The sequence below is a fragment of the Strix aluco genome, chromosome 12 (genome assembly GCF_031877795.1).
Source record: "Strix aluco isolate bStrAlu1 chromosome 12, bStrAlu1.hap1, whole genome shotgun sequence".
Lineage (NCBI taxonomy): Eukaryota > Metazoa > Chordata > Aves > Strigiformes > Strigidae > Strix > Strix aluco.
This window is the reverse complement of record NC_133942.1, coordinates 21,491,874-21,508,145: the sequence shown is the minus strand read 5'-3', so window position 1 is coordinate 21,508,145 and position 16,272 is coordinate 21,491,874. Positions and strand designations below refer to the sequence as shown.

Sequence of the window (16,272 nt, the reverse complement as noted above, 5' to 3'; positions counted from 1 at the left end):
CAAATGGGAAAAGTTCTCGGGGACTGAGGATAATAAAGTCTTTGTAGTAAATCTTTTAACAGTTATTTGTCAGATTATTCTATGAAAAGAGTAGAATTCTTGTCTCTGACAAAAACACCTGACTTGTAGAATTTGTAAGTTAGAAGCACTATTGATTTCTCCACTCTGAGAACTAAAAAGGCGTATGTGAATAAGATGCCTTCTGAGGAGAAAGTACTGTCTTATTTTTCACTTTTTTTCCCCTGCATTTCTGTTAGAGGTCCTGTGCCAGCAGACAGGAAATTACACTGGGTAACTGGTACTACTAGGTTGTACTTTGTACTGTGAACGAACAGAGACCTTGCAGGAGGAAAGTCAAGTTACTGGAGCCGCAGATAAAGTTATACTGGATTAGGTATGCGCCCTTGGATTCCAAATAGCACTTGTCTAGTCTAAACTGCTGAATGAAAAACAGGATAGAATTGGAATGGGCCATGCAAAGTACCTTTAGGTTTAATTTGGAAAAATGCTGAAGTACTGATCCAAAAATCAATTGTGTGTCTCGATGTACTGTTTCAGGAATGGCTTATTTTTCTGTATTGTGTCACAGGCCTTTTGCGTGGTACGCAGTTGCTGAATTTGAACCTCCCTGTGGTCATCAGGTCTGAGAGTGAGAGTGTTGTCTTGCAAATGGTCGACCTACTTGTCCTTATTGCAGTGCCAGCCGTCTCTATCACTCTGTCCTGTCTTAAACTGTACCGGCTTCTCTTGTCTTGCAGTTGGCTGGTGCCTTATTATCTTAACAGAAACAGTGTTATCTGTTTTGTAAATTCTAACTAGGTATACCAAAATCATGCTTAAATTCCAAATGTAGAAGTACTCTGTGCTTGCAGACATCCAATGTGACAGTTATGTATGTCACCTAAATCTGTATCTGAAAATCGGTTGAGATCTTTTGATTCCAAGACGTCTCAGACACACTTTGTGCTCACCTTTTGAAAACTGCCTGAATATCCGTTGGAAAGAAAATGTTGTATCATAGACCTTGGACACAAGTCTATGTGCTGTTTTGAAAATACTGTCCTGCTCTGTCTTTAAGAAGAGAACCAGTACTTGAATGTTAAATTGCAAAGACTGCTTGACTGATGTAACATTGCTCTTAGTGACTGACCTGTGTTTGCATAATCTAGTGCTATGCAAATAGCAAGCTATTGTAATTGCCTCACTCTCTGAAGGTTTGTCCTTTTCTATGACAAAATATATCAGAGAAAGGGGCTTGATACAGACAGTCATCTGGCTATCTAGATGTGTTTAGCTTTAGTTTGTTGGGTATTATAGAAGCTTAGGTTCTTGCTGGGACACTTGCCATTGTTGGTTCTGGAGGTTCCTCCTACCATGCAGGCATCTTCTCCAGATGTGTTGTAGGTGACAAAAAGGGAATCCCTGGCTGTAGTGTGAAATCCATTGATCTCTAACTTAGTTACCATAGCTGCTCTTACTAGTGCTTAGTTTCTCTTATAAAAAAGAGAACTATAAATGGTCCAGTCATGAAACACTAATTAATTTAATTTGGATGTTGTCTGTAAATTCTTCTGCTTGCTGAGTAGTGTTAGGTGTTGTTAACAGTTAAACTGTAGAGACTGATAATGCAGGTACACAAATAGAAAAATTAACACTAACATAAACATTTTTTTCACATTATTTTGTTAATGAAAGGTGTGGGGAAGCAGTATTTATTATGTCATTTAATGAATGAAAAAGTGTTGTTTCTTTACCAGGAGAGAAAACAATAACTTAAATTGAAATAGTTTTAAAAGCTCACACAAAGGAGATTATTACAGGCAAGTTTGAAATTATTTTGGTTATGTTTCTATGTTAAGAATATTTTGTTTAAATCAGACTACCTCTATCACACCAGTAAGTGTTTTGAGGCATTACTAAGTCTGTATTGTGGGAAATGCGAGAGGAAGTGGAGACAGTTGATTTGCTTGTTCCCATGCAAGTATCTCTCTCTCTCTCTATTTATTTAAACCAGGCAAAGGAAAAGTACAAATGCAGGAAAAACATAATTTTGTAACACTTGATATTTTTGTGGTTGAAGACAATAAAAAGAACTTATTGGCTGATCCTCAAAGTCACAAAGGAAAAATCAGAAGGCAGTATGTGAGGAAAAAGTAATTTGGGCTCATAAGTAAAGATTCAGCAAGTGCATGTCCTCCAGATGCACATAATAGCTTCCTTTTTTCCCCTTCATTTTTGTTATTTTTCTTGTTGCTGTCCTGTAATTTAAGGAAAAATGCCTTTTTTGTTCTATGCAAAAAAAGGGGAGTTTTAGTAATGAAAATAGATGTTGGAGGTAGTGTAAAAACGTATTTTAAATAGGCAAAAAGAAGTAGTGTTTTTTTTGTGATAATATCACACACAGATGAAAGGCCTAGGATTCCCATACTGGGTATTGATTCTTATTTCTAAGTAATTAATGCAAACACTGATGTAAAAACAAAGGAACGTGTTACTCGAAACACTGGTTTAGGTACTTGTATAAGTGCAAGTATGTTTAGGTAGTTGTATAAGTGAATAATGTGCGTTTTTTTTAAAGTTGACTTAGTGTCATGTTTTTCTGAATAAATAATTGAAGAATTATCAAGTGATACATTTTTGTTAACCAGAATAAAATTTATCTCAAGGCATGTTGCGCATGCAGACTCAGGCATGTGCACACATGAATAACATGCATATTAAAATTGGTGTGTATAGTGCTTTTTATCCATGAGTACCACAATAGTCTTGTGTTTGTTAGCATGCAAAAATCAGATTTTTCTTAGAGCTGCCTGTATGACTATTTAAGTGCTTTTTGTGTTTTGTTGAATACCATTAAAAGCAAAGCATTTCCCTTGCCACTAGATTTGTAGTGCTTTAGTGTAATGCTCATAGGAGACTAGATGTTTTCCTGAATATTTTCAGATGCAGTTAGCTATGTGAATAGCGAGTGTTCTACCAAATTAAGAGTATTTATTTCTTTAACTTACCAAATGACATTGTTAAAAGTGGGAATCTAGATGTCACTCCTCTTGCCAGCTCACTATGAACTGACTAGCTACATGACAGACTGCTGTGTACCTTGGTTTTTCCATTTCTAAAATGCTTGTTTTCCCATACAATGTTCCTTCATGTCTTAATTATTTATAAAGCACTTATAGGATTCTTGACATGTAAACAAGATGACATGGGAAATGTAGGTGATTACGGATTCATAATTCTGCATTTTTTTTATACCTTTCTGAAGATAGGTGCCATAAAGCTGCAGTTAGCATGGAATGCTGGTATGAGGTGGTATACCTAACCTCATTACAAGGTGTCTAACAAGCGTTTTATTCCTTTAGGACTTCATCGAACAGTTTAGGGGCTTTTAATAAGCAGCCTCTGTTAAGAGCAAAGAGCAGCTGCAAGCAGCGATGCCATTTTAAAGGCCCAGAATGGCTTTCTAGGACTGATGCCAACTAGCAAGCATTACCACCTTCTGTGAAAGCCCTAGGAACAGTCCTGCTGTTGCACCAGCCTTTTATTTCTGTGCAAACATTTGGTGGGCTAATTTCACTCTCTGAATCAGTAATGTGATTATTAAAAAAAAAAAAAAAAAATAGCCAGCTTGAAGTGATTCCAGCTGCATGGGCTGTTTTATTTCAGCATACTGTGATCAGTGAACACAGGAGGGCAGTCTTTCTCAAGAATGTTACTGAAATTAGCGGAAAATAGTGAATGAAACAAAGAAAACTCAACCCTTTGTCTTCAGTTTTGGAATACTTACAATTTTTACCACTAACTGCCATTTTATAAAAATCAAATAACCTTGCACTTTTAAGTAGTTTATAGTAATCCAACATTATTCAGGAAAAGGTGTATAATTAAATGTATTTTGTTACAGAATGACATTTTATCTCTATGTACTGTTGAGTTTACCTGACATCATTGTATCTATATTGATTTCCTACCAATTAATGCTTTATGAATGGTTAAATTGTTGAAAAAATTAAATATGTTCAAGTAGTTTCTTTGAGTTAAAGACATAATAATTAATCTGTTGTTTGGCCTCACTCAGTGCTGGAAACTGAAACCATTTTCTTAACTCTATTTTTGCTGTAGTGGATTTAGTCCCTGCAGTTACTGCTCCTTGCCGTGCGTGGTTCCAACAAGCAGGCTGAGTAGTTTGTGTTGCTCATTGGGCAATGTAACATAACATGGTGCACAACTAATGAACTGGTATCAATGAAATTAGAAGTGTATTTTACTGGTCGTCTGATAAGTTTCCTTTACCCTGTTTGCCTTACCTTTTCTGCTGTTTTATTTGTGATTCCATTTCAGGGGATTTGACTTGACAAACTTTATTGCAAAAGAAATAAGAGGTTCGTTACCTTGTTTTCAAATCAATACCAACATATCACTGGAGAGGTAAAAATATGATGTGTCTTAGGTCAGAGGCATAGCACTGACATGTGTCTTTATTGACTTTGAATGGTTAATAGTTTCCTTATAAAGCTTTTTTAGGTTGGGTGTTTTTTAATTCATTGAAGAATTGAAATTGCTTTTGAGTAGCTGTATTTTTTGTTTTTCTGACTGTAGCTTCTTAAGACTATAAAAGGAAACCGTGAGTGTAGTAATTCTATCTGAAGAAAGCCACTTCTAAATTCTCTAGTGCTTCTGGAATGTTCTCTGCTCTAATTTTCAGGAGTTTATTATGAGATCTTAAAGATGTGTTTAGTCTTGCCACTAGAATACAAGGTGTTTTTTATCATATTTAAAAATTGAACTGTGTAAGAATATTTAAGCTAAGGTCATAATACATTCATGTAGCCAAAAATGCCTTTAAGTTTGCTCTTTTGACCACTTTGGGATTATAATATGGAAAAAAAAAAATCAAATAAGTCTTGGAGGAAAGGAGAGAATGCAGTGAAACATTCTGTATCAGTTTTAAGGCAACTTTTAGTTGTGAAATCTGAGCTTTCATTTAAATGAAAGTTAGATTTCTAAATCTTCCAAATGTGAGGCAAGCACTCTTGATTCTTTGGGGTTTGTATGAGGGCAGATAGTTGCTGATACATGAGGTTTCCCAAATAGTACCAGAAGGAAAACCGCCCAGACTTGTTGGTGTTCGTTGTTGCTACTTATATGCCTGTGGGCAGCACTGGGACTAACAAGAATCAAGACAATTTCATACTATTGCTGCTTGAAGAAGCTCACAGCACAGCAGGAGGCACATGCTACTTAATAGAAGAGATCTAGAAATAGACTGGAAAGAGGGTTTGAGGTGCAAGCAGTTGTCTGTTTATCACCCCTGTGTTTGCTTCAGAAGTGATTTTAGGCCTTGGGACTTCAAATTTATTAAATGCCTATTATTACACTAATACACATTGATCAGAACTCAGGACCAGTGTTAAAGGAGACTGACTCCTTTTCCTCCTGTAAGGGTGGAGAATTGAGTTATGGAGTCATTGCCTCTGGGCAGATGTTTCTCAGCCTTTCAGTAGCTAACTGTGGGTTTACGTCCCCGATACTAGCTGGCTTATCTCCAAAATTTCCAAATCTTCTGTGTGAGTACTTGGTTGGGTATGATTTTTCAAGTCTCTTTAACATGGGAAGATAGGGATTTTCCCCAGTATTTCACAGTTAATTCTTTAGTCAGCATCAATGTATTATTTTTAGTCTCTCCTTCTATGAAACCGAATATGTCCATGTATAAATAAATGGAGAACAGTTATCTACAGAAACAGCCATATTTATTACTTGGCTAATGAACCTCTTACTTTTTCCAATACTGTAAGAGAAGAAGAGTGTTAAAGTAGTTGGTATCACCGATGTAAAATGGTAATAGAAGTCTTAAGGTGAAGTTTTGCGATAACTGGCTGAGCTCACATCCGTAATGCTGCGTTTGGGATTTTTTCCAGCATACTGGGATACATCACTGATGGTTGAGGAAAATTACCCCACATGTTCATTTGAAGAGCCTGAAAACTATACCCTCCCTCAATCTGCTTATAAAAATTACTTGGAGAATGCTTTTTTCTTTGGTTTTTTTTATTTTTTTTAAACCCATATTCTCTTTAAAACTAGAATGTCGGTATTGTTTAGTAGGTGGCAGTTTATAGCCATGTACTCTCTCCTTTCTCCCGATGTGGTTCTAATGGGAACGATCTAACTTGCTTTGATTGTTTGAAAATCTCTAAAGAGACTTGAGTATCCATTACTAAATGAGGATCTATGATAGATGAACCAAAGTGACTTCAGTTTTGTACTCAAAGAATTCAATTTCTGAGAATATCTTGTCTGTTAGTGCCACTGTGAAATACTGCCTGACAAAGCGGGAAACACCAGTTCAGGGATGAACTTGGACACTAGAGCACTAGAGTAAATGACTGAGAGATTCAGCAAGCATGCCTGACTTCAGGAATTAGTGTTTAAGGTTCAGTTTTCAGCAGAGGTGTAAATCACCTGATTTAACAAGGATCTCTATTTAGACTATATAATTGAACCTTTTATCCCTCTGTACAAAATAGTATTAGGCTGTTTTCCTACTTCTGAATTAAACACGCTGGAGAATTCCCTTTGCAGAAGTAGTTTGCTGTAGAACTCAAACTTACAGAAAGCTGTTCTAAAGGAACATTTCCTTTGTTTAATGCAGTTGTGGGGTTTCTAAAATTCAGTCTGAGAACATGCAGTGTAATTTCAGGAATAGGTACAAAATAATCACTTTAAGCACAAATGCTTTTGCAAATATATGCCTTATTACATGTAAATTCATGTATAGTACTTCAGATGTAAAAAAGACACCATAAATCAAATCTGTTTAGGAATGATTGCAATTACCAATGCAGAAAATAAGTTTTATTCTTAAAGGATTTTAAGTTTTGCAGTTTTATTTATGGAAAATACATCTCATGCTACTGTGATGGTGTTCTTGAATCAGATAGTGACATTTTTGGCAAGAAGTGTGTGCTTTTAATCAGATGGCTATTCCTTTAGCTGTTCTGCTCAGATGAAGTTCAATTTCTATCAGATGAAGTAAGCTTTTCAGCTTCATTGCAAAGGTAGTCAATTCATGTGCTAAAAGGTAGATGTAAAATGTAGGTATTTGTCATAGTATCAAGTCATAGTATACTTCAGGGCAGATAAAAATTAACTGGAATACTGTCTCATAGGTATCATTTAGACTAGACTTTTACGTAAATGTGGAATTATAAAGACATTGGAAGGTATAAAAGCTTACATTAAATCATGAAATTATCCATTTGGATAATCTTTGTTTTCTGTATCTTGGAGATATATTTTACATGTGTGTCCATCTCTGTTCCTAACATAGCTTCTGTCTTGCCAGGCCTTGTATGCAGTGCTGCTTCTTTATTGTTTTGCAGTTTTAATCAGGACAATGTGCTTTTCTCAACACATCCCTAAATAACAGAAACTACATACCTAGATAATCGTATTAATGATACAAAATATTTTAATTTCTGATGTCTATCAGTGCTGAAATATACCATGTGTAACTTGGGGGTGGGGGGAGAAGAAACTTGGATCTAGAAATGAGTTGTCTCAAAATGTTATCCTCTCTGTGCCCTGTAGGGGGCAGTGAATGAGTGGTGGATAAACAATTTTTCTAGGCAGTGTAGGTTTTGTTGGTTATATCTAGTTTGTCACTATTTTTGCATAGTTCTCGACTTCTGAGTAATTTCTCTTAAATCTTACCTTTTTCAACTTTAGTACATCAGGAAGTTATTTTCTGTATACGTGGTTTTTAGCAATAGAAAATTGATAGTTCTCTTGAATTTGTGATGTTCTCTATTTCTGATAATCTCTCATCCCAGGTTATGCAAAAGTGAAACTCCTTTACATGGCTTTGAATGAGGCTTTTCCCCATCTTTATCCTGTGAACAAAACAGTTCTGAATAAAAAAATTGGTGTTTTTCTTTGCTTTTCACTGAGTTTCAGTTTCTACTGACATATGCAAAGCTGTCTGATAAGGTTTGTATTTTAAGTTGAATATCAAATGATCTCAATATTGCATCTGAATTATGGTGATGATGATTCCTTGACAAATTAGGGTAGTTAGAGAACTGTCATGTAATTTCTTTACTAGAAGTCAAAATAGGAACCAGGTAACTTGTTTTATCTTTTAAACTGTTTTCTTATTCCCATTTAATGTGAAGCCAGAGGGCACTGTTTTTCATAGAATACAAAAATATGTAGCTATTTCAATTTTGGGTAAAGGTCTCACATGGATTCACAGCACTGTCAGCGTAGTGAAAACTTTGGATTATGGTTTTTAATGTGCATTTCTTCATGCAGAAAATCTACAAATGTTTTGACTCTAAATTAAATTAATTTCACGGAGTATTCTGAAAGCCAAAAATCTACAATCAGTGTGGTGCCTACTTATTAGCTCAATTCAGAAATAATGTACTGGTTTCAGAGGCAGTGTAGTGTTAAGCAAAGCCACTGTCATGCAAATATCTTGTTTAGCTTCCTTTTTTGTCTTTAATACTTCCTTTGTCCTGAGAAAAGCTACTGTTTTATGTGAAAAAGAGATGGGAACGTTCTCCTCTGTGAATGTTTCTTTAACTTTCATGGCTACACTAACTGTATTCTGCACAGTAATAGCCAGGCTGTAGAAATTAGGCTTGACCTCCCTCAGCTGTTTTTGGAGTGTTAACATGTCTCTGAAATCTACCCTTTTTCCCCTAAGCTCTCCACCCCAAATCTTAGTGTTAACCTCCTGTTTTCTCTTTGGATTCCACGTTTCTCTCTGACTTACCATCTGTTTTTATTTTGATTACCTTAGTTATCCCATGTCAATAAAATAAGACTAAATGAGAATATTTGAGTTAACCACAACCTAAGCAAATGCAAAAGCTCTTCTCCTAACTGCCATTGTTTATGCAATATAAACCACTAATCTGTGAGGGCAATTTATTTGAATGTGTTTTAAATTCCTGCTGGAGCACTTCCTAATCTTAGCCAGGCCTCCTGTGTAATGGAGAGGGGAGCGGGATACACGCTTTCACACCCGCATGTGAATAAGTGTTTGTCTTATTGTGTAATAGACCTAGTGCCTGTAATATACAGCATTCTTGCAATAAATACCATCTGTGGTTGTGAAATGCCTCTACTTCTACATTTGAACTAGCCACAAAGGCCTTTTATTACTTTGTATATTTCTCTTTTGCTTCCATTGTCAGTTGTTACCAAAATTTCTTCAAGGAGTTCAGAAAAAGCAGGGAGGGAGTTGCAGTGAGGGCATGGGAGTCTGAGCGAGGAAGACCAGTTTGGAATCAATTCTGCACACAACCCCACTGAACACGAATGCGGTTGCCGAGAATCGAAATCCTGTGTAACAAATGGGAAGGTTACAAAGTCAAGAGATTGTTAATAAAGGCTATGTTTTAGTGAGTTATTTTCTAATAATATTTTCCCGAAATTTTGATGTTGTTTCATGCTTCACATTAAATTGGAAAAGTGTTGTGAGGGTTGTTTGGCCTGTGTCAGGGTGTGAGTCATGAAGTTGGCTTTGTCTGGCTTGTGAACTGTGGGGGGGAGTTAAGGCAGAGCTATATTTAGGAGTATCAACTGATGTCAAACTGTGGAGCACTGCTAAACAACAGTGTTAAAGGGGCAGCCCTGGATAGTTTAGACTCAAAGTTTAGATTGTTTGTAGTGGTTTATACTTTAGTAAATATCAGCTTTTCCAATTATTTACTAGAAATACTCTTCTGCAGAAGTTGCAAGCCAAGCAGTGTGAGTTTCAACTTCATTTGTACTTATCTAGGAATAGCCATTCTAATTTCATTGTCAAAACTGTATGAATTGAAAATAGCAAGCACCTTACGTGTTTCAGAATCTCACTGAAGACAGTGGGACTGCAGTAGGAGAATTGCAGTGAATTTAAGGACCCCAGCTGAGACATGAGTCAAAGATTTCCTTCCAGAATGGAGATGATGTCTGTCATCCTGATGAATTTGAAACAGGCAGGTTTTTCAAAGGCACTTGGTGTTGGTTTAAGCACACTTAAAGTTATTGACTTGAATGTAGGCAGACCTGAGCCAAGATGCTGTACTGGTGGGGAAATAGAAAACCCACACTTGGAATGTATAGATTATGCAGTTGTTTAAATTAATGTATGAGGGATAAGTCAGTTTATCTGTTACTGTCATTTTAAGCTTCATTGGCTAAAGTATTGTCATTGCAAACTTTGATAGAAATCTGTTTTGGTGACTAATTGGACTTCTGAAACTTAATATTGAGCAACAAATATTCATTTAAATACTTAGTGTTTTCCAAGTGTCATATGTTAAGGTTTATACAAATCATGCTTTACGCAATATTGAAGTATTGGGTTAACCATTGTGAGTTGCATGGCTGTGAACCTGTTGATCTAGATGAAAATGCGAAGCTGCTGGTAGTTCCTGTTACATCAGTTATTTTCACTTATACATCAGCAAAGACATTCAAACCAATTCCCTCTTCCCAAAACCCTCTTTAGTCTGCTGGGGTTGTTGAGGACAAGGAGGTTGAAAGCACACGTGATGAATTCTAAAGACAGCCTGCATGGTTCATTGACGCAGAGAGCTCTGTGTTGAGAAGCTTTCAAAACGGGACCTAAGATGTTTGGAATCCTGATGGTTACATTTTTCGGAGCTTTTCCACAAAAGACTAATTGTCTTGTGATGTTCAAAAAGCAAGTTCTCTGAGCAGTGGCACTAACAAAGCCTGGATTCCTGTGGACTGGTGTCCTTAAAATCCTCAGCTTCCCTCTGAGCTACGCCTATCCTGCAGTTGTGTGTGTCCCAGTTGGCCAGCCAGGATGCTCATGCTGGTCACCAGGCAGCTGCTTCCAAGCGGGATATATAATGATCGTGTTTTGCCTGCCCTTTTTTCAGTGAGCTCACTAATTTTGGTCTCCCTTCAGTACTTGGCCATTGATTTTACATAACTTGTGGAAACTTAATTATATCTGAACCCTTTCCTCTCTCTCACTGGTAAACTTAGTGGAAGTTGACAACATGTTTAAAAGTTGTTGAGGGGAGAGTGTGTGATTACAGAACTTGCGTTTACTTTGGAAATGAGACTAAAAACATACTCCATTTTTAACAGATTCTTTTGTGTACATAATCCCACCAGGAAGTATGACATACTGTGTTGGAAGCATTGCTTCTCAACCAAAAAAGTCATTTAAGTAATCAGCCATTCTTAGTCGAAATACTTTTCATTTTTAGGAGAAAAGGTTAACCTACACAGAACTCTTCCAAAGCATTTAAAGCTGATACCTAGCAGTAGCAAATGGCCACGTTTCTTTTGTTCAGAAGAGCAACTGATGTTCTGTGTTTTAAGATTTTTCTTTGTCTTGAAGCAGCAGCCGAGCCACTGCTGTTGCTTGTGAGTGATACATAATACTAAATCTGTGGACTCTTCTGCTTAGTCAGCATAATGTTAGCCAGACTGGTCTAGTTTCTGAGCGGGGAGTGGTGGGGCATGGAGACAGATTAACTTGTTTCAGGACCCTGAAGTGTTAGCTGCACTTTCTACATGGTCAGGAGGGAGAAAAGCTCTCTTAACTAGTTTAATAAGATGCTCATTGTTAAACCTGTACTTCTGGTTGACTTCATCATGCCATAAGAGTTTCACTGTGATTAATATGTTGATTTGCCTTTTCTTGGACAACATGTCAGAAGCAGTGTCTCTTACAAATGTATTAATGCTTTGTTAGTTGCAGGAGTGAAAATTGGGTGAGAGGGAAAATTGCCTCTTTATTAGATTAGTTTTACTCTGTTTATTTAGTATCCTGAATTGGCTCACCCGGAGTCTGGCAAATGCTAGTGCTGGTGCTGGGAAGCCAGAAGTAGAGGGCAAGCTTGCTCTTTTTGATGGCAACTGGCTGCTGGATCATCCTAGCTGTATTTGAGATGCTGTACTTAGACTGCCTTTTGGGGTGGGGTCTCTCTTCCTTTTATCCTCCAGTGCAAATCAAGCACTCAGTGACTAGTGTTATTACTGTTGAAAAGGAAATTAAACACTAAGGGTTTTCCAGATGTGGAAGTGCTAAAGCTCCAAACTCCCTTCCTGGTATCTTTTGTCAGTATGAGGCTCATGTCTGCTTTTAGCAAATGAAAAGAGGAATGTTGGGGATGTTATCATTGCCTGTAGACTGATGGGATATAAATAAAATTAAATCTTCCTAGTTTTTTGCAAGGGGGCGTTAAAAATGAAGATTAGTTCTATTTAATTTCTTTTCTCCATTTTGAAATAGAGGAACATTTTAAAGTCCAATTCAATTATGTGGTCTTCTGAACTGCACTAGTCTTAAGAATTCTTGTATCTTAGGAATGATCTGTATATTTTTTCCCATTTTCTTCTTAACCTAAAGTTAAAAAAAAATGAATAAGTTGCAGCATTTTAGGAAGTCAGTTATATGGACTACAAATTACAGTAATAACTCTCAATGATACATTAACTGAAATAATGAGAAATTACAGGGGAAATGGCAGTCTTTTTTCCTTTGGGAAAAAAAAGGTTGGAGTGATAAGGAGTAGCAGTCTTAATTTTAAGGTGTTTTTTAAAATGTTTTAAATAGACATGATTTTGGTATGCTTAGTTTACACAGAGGCATACTGCCAGAAATGCTTAATGTGAAGCTGACCTGTAAAATTCATGATTTATATAGTTCTAATTTTGTGGAAAAATAAGAAATTTTTTTTATTGTGGTGACAAAAAGACCTATTTTAACCAGAATAATGAAGGACTAGCAGAACATTTTCTCCAGAATTTTAGTATTTTGTATTTCTTAGGTACTTTTCTCAGTGACTAATGTGTGTGTTTTGATACAGCTTTTTGGAATTCTGCCTTCACTTTTCACTAAAAATTTGTCAATATTCTAGCTAAATTTTATCTGATGTGTTTGGAGCGTATCTCTGCCTTTCAATCTGAGATCAGTATTAATGGCCGTTATAGGGTTTTGTGTGGCAGTAACTTCTTTATTTTTTTTTTTTATTTGAATGCATTTTCTGCTTATTTTGGAATCTATTTTGCTATTAAACTGAAGTGCATGATAAATAACTGATTATCAGTAACTTCCTAGGCTGCTGATACAACAAGTGTGTTTAAGGCATCCCCTGTTCCCCCTCATACCATCTGTTTGTACACCCATTATGTCAAATGGTCCTAATCTGAGGCATTGGAAAGGTGCTTTCTTTTGTTAGAATCTTTCTTCTCATTAGTTATTTCCCGAAATATTATTGCTTGTATATACAAATGAACTATTAAGGTTTCTATTAGCTTGAGTTCAGATTTTATAATATTCTTTATCCTTCTTGAAAATTATTGTATTTAAAATAAACATCAACTTCTGCATTATGTAGACTGAAATGATCCATTATTCATGGTATTTTGGAACACTTCAAGCCATATTTCCCAAGGCAACAAAATAAGCAAGCAGAAATCACTTACAGGCAGATGTAGATGGGAGGTGAGAGGGTTGCCTTTAAAGGAGAGCATTAGGCATTGGGTCAGGTCTTGGAAAATTGAATTGTAATTGGTTACTTGCATGTCTTACAAGTTAAAAGGATAAATGGTCAATGACTCAGTAGGGCATTTCCCACAGGATATTGTACACGTTTGGTAATTGGTATGCTGCTTCTACTTGTGATGTCTGAAATATCCTAGTAACTGATTAGTCTACCTTTGCATTTACCTGATGTATTGAATGATAAAGGCCTCATTCTTTTTCTAACTGATGGAATGTAAATCAAGTATATTGGGATTCTACAGTTAAACAAATTTTAAAATCAGCATAAGGATGGACAAAATTTAATGAACTTTTAAACTAACTACCATTGTCTTTTGTAATTGGCACTTACAGTAGTAGATTCTAAATTCCCCATGTACCTTAGGATATGTAATGCAGAACTTGTAGCAATATGTTCATGTAGCTTTTTCTAGGCAAACATGAAAAAACCTCCAATACTTTTACAGATTAAAATTAATTCCTTGCAAGATCAGTGCCTGAAGGCCTCATTAATTTTAACACCACTTATAATTGATTCTGGGAAGTAACAGATGTTACTTATATTTTATAATCTTCAATTTAAGAAACAGTATATACATGAAGTCTGCCCGTTTTCAGGACACATTACTAAACCTGAATAAAACCTAAAATGTCGTTTTCTCTTAATGGTTGGTTGGGTGTTAGACTATTGCATAACTAGTCTGATTTATGAAGAAATCTTTTGATGTTATTGATCTGTTAGCTGAGATCAGTTATTGTGCTCCGTTGTGAGAAGCATTTGGTCAAGAAATTAGAAGAATTCAGTTTGCTATTGTGCTTAAAACCCTAATGGACTTTAGATCTTCACTTGCACCTTGCCTCAAGTACTCTCATAAAAATATTAAAATATTGTATGGGGGTTTCTGCCTTTTCAGTGTCTAGTTAAAAACAAATATTGAACTTTACTACATTTTTAAGTAGAAAGGCGCTGCCTCCATCTCCTTTCCTCTAATGTTAAACACTTTTCATGCTTAATCTGATAGAGCACAATTGATTCAGTGCTCCCTTCTCGTCTCAGCCTCGGGCTGTTGCCTCCCCCTTTTCTGCCTTCTGAACTTCTATATACATTTAAATGTAGGTGAAATATTTTTAAAATATTTTAATAAACTGAGAAGTGATTGTTTTTATTAGTACTTCTGATATATAATTTATTCATGTTACAGACCTAAGAAAACAGGATCCTGTTTTAATAGATTTCCAGAACTAAGCATGTATGCATAGCTAAGATTGTTAATGGTCGTCCTGTAAAAGAGTAGAATTTCTCCACTTTTTCCTAATGTAACTACTATGATATATTCTGCGAGCCAGGGAGGTTTATTTTAAAATATTTTGAATTTTCTCTTCTTTAATGTCCAAATATAAGCAATATAAATTGTGTCTTTGCTAGAGGACTGCTGGAACATAGAGGTTTGTCTTGTTCTTCTACTACTTTGAGGGTGAAGAATCTCAGGTCTTTTAGTATATGTTCCTTTTGCAAGCTTAATCAAGTATTAATATCAAGCCTAACTAAAGTATTCTACCAAACAATTCAGTGTTTTCCTGGGGGTTTTTTGTCATTTTTTCATAAATAAGATTTATCATCAATTTGTAATTATGTACAGAACAGCTTTATGAAGGGTCAGTAGCTCAATGTTTTCCTGTCTTCTACAAGGCAGATACCAGCATTGTAGCTGAAGTCTTGGAGAGTTTCAGTGTAGGAATTACAAACAAAAGAACTTTTTTCTTAAATACTTTTCTCATTGAACCAGTAGAAATCATAAGTAGATGACTAGCATGTGTTTATCTGTGGGACAAAGTAGGGAGGCTTCCTAGAAATACCCAGAGCTACACCTGTGAGACATTTCTTATCTCAAAAAAAAAAAAGACTTTAGAGAGCATAGTTATAGTCTCTTGTCTTGAAGGCTTTCTTTTTCCTTAGAGGGTTGGTGGGCAAAATTTTTTCCCTTGCATAGGATGTTCCATATGAATTCAGTTGATCTGTTTTCCAGTATAATATGTAATTTCATGTATTTACAAAAGCACATTTACTACTACTAATAAAAAAACAATAAACCAACATTTCAGAGGACTTTGAGATTATCAAAGTAAATATGTTGAAACAACCATTCCTAAATTCCATTTGTTTGCAACAACAACCATGCTGAACTGCCTCTGAAGTTCTTGTAGTCATTTAAAAAAAAATTAAGTAAATTCAGATGTGTTGCTGTCAGGTCAAATTAAAATCATTTATTCAAAGTAATTATCTAAAATTTGGTTTGTATTTCAGAAACCCTTGAAGAGTTTTGTATGGTGCTAAATGCTTTCCACATGCAGTAATAGAAGTATTAATTTCATGTACAGGCTAACCGAAGTGAGTTCCAGTGCCTATGTGGTCACATTGTACAAAGATCTGTCCACATATTTACTGTTGTTCAGTATCGTTGCTTTCAAGAGATGTCAAGTTGAGCTGGTGTGTGGAAAAGGAATTATAATGTGTAGGCGCAGGCAAAATATATTACATGTATACTGCTGAGTAGAACTACTAACATTTTTATAAAACTACAAAAGGCACCATTTAGTGCCTTTATCAAGAATGCTTTACAGTTAAATGATTAAAGTAACTTAAATTGGAGTAAAGATTTTTTTTTTACTTTTTTTTTGGTGAAGCTACGAGTGCATTGATTTCATAATACGTAAAGAGGAATGGGAGTGGGTTACAGATCTAAGCA

General features: G+C 35.8%; 1 protein-coding gene across 2 annotated transcripts in view; it reads left to right on the top strand.

Annotated features, from left to right (window-relative positions):
• Positions 1-16,272, top strand: part of EFL1 (elongation factor like GTPase 1) — a 78,229-nt gene that overhangs the window by 27,786 nt on the left and 34,171 nt on the right. The gene's annotated exons all lie outside the window — the stretch shown is intronic.